This window comes from Etheostoma spectabile, chromosome 7 (genome assembly GCF_008692095.1).
Source record: "Etheostoma spectabile isolate EspeVRDwgs_2016 chromosome 7, UIUC_Espe_1.0, whole genome shotgun sequence".
Classification (NCBI taxonomy): Eukaryota; Metazoa; Chordata; class Actinopteri; order Perciformes; family Percidae; genus Etheostoma; species Etheostoma spectabile.
Genome location: NC_045739.1, coordinates 19,767,670 through 19,771,003, shown reverse-complemented (window position 1 = coordinate 19,771,003; position 3,334 = coordinate 19,767,670). Strand labels below are relative to the sequence as shown.

At 44.2% G+C, this 3,334-nt stretch overlaps 1 protein-coding gene and 1 non-coding gene across 4 annotated transcripts in view; both read right to left on the bottom strand.

Moving 5' to 3' along the window:
• plxna1a (plexin A1a) overlaps positions 1-1,354 on the bottom strand; it is a 280,313-nt gene extending 278,959 nt beyond the window's left edge. For all 3 annotated transcript variants that reach the window (XM_032520348.1, XM_032520349.1, XM_032520350.1), the window contains exon 1: positions 1,274-1,354. The gene's annotated coding sequence lies outside the window, so the exon portion shown is untranslated. The remainder of the gene's footprint in view (positions 1-1,273) is intronic.
• A 1,220-nt stretch (positions 1,355-2,574) lies between these two features.
• Positions 2,575-2,646, bottom strand: trnaa-ugc (transfer RNA alanine (anticodon UGC)). The gene has a single exon. It is a non-coding gene; the product is annotated as a tRNA-Ala (tRNA).
• Between the last annotated feature and the right edge of the window lie 688 nt (positions 2,647-3,334).

The following is a 3,334-nucleotide window of genomic DNA, read 5'->3' as shown; positions in this document are numbered from 1 at the left end:
AACAGGAACTAATATGTTCCACAGTCATCATGTCACAATAACCATGCATGCAGTCACATTAAATGTCACGCCTCAGCCCCAAAGTGAAGGTGATGTTCAGGGTTTCAGCCTTATCAATGTGTCCCAGCACAGGCACATCATGACACACACACACACACACACACACACACACTTGAGAGGGGTACAAGTCTTTCTTCTGCGAACATCTCTTTGCATCTCCTCCACAGCTCTCTCTCCCTCAAACACACACACAAGTTCACCCTGGAGAAAGATATGAAGGGAGAGAAAAGAAGATGAGACACACACGCACACACACCAAAGATTTTTTTTCTATGTGCTTTGGCAGCCAAACCGGTGGCTTGGCGCCCGTAGTCTCTCTAAACCAGCCCGTCTGCCTCACCTACGCATTTCAAGTCAAAAATTCATAAGGTGACACAAAACTGTCAGAGCATGTTGATGTGACTCCAAAATGATGAAGCTGCGTGCCTGCGTGGATGAGGGGCGCACGCGCACCCACACACACACACACACACACACACACACACACACACACACACACACACAGGTCAACTAAACAAACACGGGCACATTTTCTCTCTCTCACACACACACACACACACACACACACAGAACGCAAAGATTGTTTTCAAGTTCAATTCGTGTCTTAAGCTTGGGTTCAATCATATTTTTAAGCACCGAATCATCACATTAAGGCACAACAGCTACAAATTCAAAACTGCCATCACTTCACCATCGCGACAACATTCCTATTTGACATGTACCAGACATTTGAGCTAAGGCATGTGGGAGATAAAACACCCCCGGGGAGCTCACACACCAACAGCCTGTTCATTCTGCACTTCGCATCCAAAGTCCGCAATTCCTTGCCGGTGAAGTAAGGCAATCCTTCACCTCCTACAACTTGACCGATTCCAAGAAGAAAAAAAGCAAACTGTTCAGTCATTTCGGAGATGGATCATCCGCAACCTCCTAGTGCGTCAGGCTGCTTTACCCCGGTTGCGCAAAACAAGCCATGCGATGTTTAGAAGCGCAACTAAATTAATCTACAAAAGATGGATTTCTCCCGCAGCACAGATGCTCCATGTGTGCTCGTGCTAGAGATCGGCGGAGGGTACAGGAAGGCAAGGAGAGGAAAGGGGTAGAGTAGGAGAAGGAGACGGAGAAGGAGAGAAATGTAGGATGTAGGAAAAAGAATAAAGCTCTAAGACGATAAGAGCGATGATTAACACCACAAAAGTTTGGCTGTACTTACTGATCAAACGCCTTCGCGTTCGTCCTGCTTGGCTTTTTTTTTAGGAGGTAGAGTTGCAGCGGAAGACATTTCCATCCCCGGCTTGTCCGACAGCAACAGCGCACCGGTTCCGAACTCAGCTTTGCAGTTCCGTGCGCACAGGAGAACAGCGCTCAGCATGAATAAGAGAGCTGCGTTAGACTCCGGCACCCCTTGGTGGATGCAAGGAGAGAGAAGAGAGAGAGAGGAGAGAGAGAGAGAGAGAGAGAGAGAGAATGAGAGAGAGGAGGAGAGAGAGAGAGAGAGAGAGAGAGCGAGGATAGAGAGAGGACGTTAGTGACATGAGTCGCCCGCCCCTGCTGCTTAAATGTGTAACAGCGGATCACTAGAAGCACCGCTCCATGGTGCGCATAGTGGGCAGCATCGGACCCGATACAGCTGCGGTGCCGTGTCTTCTCTGCTCCTTGTAGTGTTGAGGTCCAAATGACATGATAAGGTTGTTTTACTGGAATCTTTCCTCTGATAAAGGCTGCTTCTATTCAGATTGATTGATTGCTGTCATCGAATTACTCTGCATGCTGTCTCAATGTGTGTGTGTTTTTTATTCATCAGTGATTGTGTGTATATCTGTGTTACTGCACGTCTATTTTCTGTGAGCATTTATGTGTGTGTGTGTGTGTGTGTGTGTGTGTGTGTGTGTGGTGTGTGTGTGTGTGTGTGTGTGTGTGTGTGTGTGTGTGTCTATTCAATAACGTTCACTAGTTGAAGGTCAGCTCCCTAGAAATTTGACAAATCATCTCTGTTGGCCTTGTTTGGAACTTAACCAAAGACCACAGGCTGCCGGGGCTAATTTAGAGCAGATCTTCACTACGGAAAAGACATTCTTTTCAGATAAAAGCATTGCCGTTCATAGTAAAACGTTTTTTTCTGCTACCAATACACAGGTTAATATGAAATAAGACAATCCAGTCAATTATTTGTGGGCCACCTATCTCTCCACCCACGCCACGGATTGAAAACTACAATTGCAAAGGTGCGACATATTTTCCCTGCAAGCCAGTCCGCGCACACTGGGCTTTGCAGGATGGTGGGGAAAAAATACCATTAAAACATGTAAATATGTTCTAGAAAGACCAAAGTATGAATGCAACTTTAAAAAATTGAGCATGATGTGCGTATTTTAATAACTTCACCACTTCATTTAACAAAGATCTCATCATTGTTTTGCTCCATGTAAATTCTCTCTATCTGGTGGAATTATACGGGATCGACAGCTGGACTTCATCATTTCCAAATTGTTAAAATCCCCGAAAAAATTCCAATGGAGATGCCGGGGATTGAACCCGCGGCCTCATACATGCAAAGCATGCGCTCTACCACTGAGCTACATCCCCTTCCGCAGAGATGCGGCAATCACTTGAACATGATTTAACTCGGGCTATGCAGATTTCGTATAATTATTGTATAAATAGAGAATATAACATAATAAAAAATAGAAATATAAACTAATTTAGCCTAGTACTAACAATACTAAATTTATGAGAATTATGTAGGCTATTCGCTGTGTCAGTTGGCCGTAGCTACATTTACGTTAAATTACAAGCCCAGCACCAGAATGCTAGCAATTAGCATTAGCAACATAGTGGCGCATTTAGTTGCTAGGCCCTAGCAGCTAGGGGGCGAATATTCTCAGGAGTTTTTGGACAGCAAAGCAGAACAAAAGGAGAGTGAGTATTGAGCATATACAAGTGGCCATAAACACGACTCCCATGAATGCTTAAACTGCTCCGTGTCAACTGGGTGTATAAGTAGCTAGGTAGCTGTTTGCTAATGTTAACACATTAGCTAGCCAAACACTTTATTAATTTCACTTCGTTAACACATGTAATGGATTTCCTTTGGCCCTTAGTGGCCAAAAATAATACTGCTTTTGCATGGTTTTTTTGTTTACTAAACTACAAATCACAAAAACTTCTAGACCTTCCATCATTAATGACTTATCGAAAAAAGCTATACCTTTTTAGGAAGATTTAGGCTACCACAATCCAAGTAGCCGTGATAAATAATGCGGCAGCAAGAAGA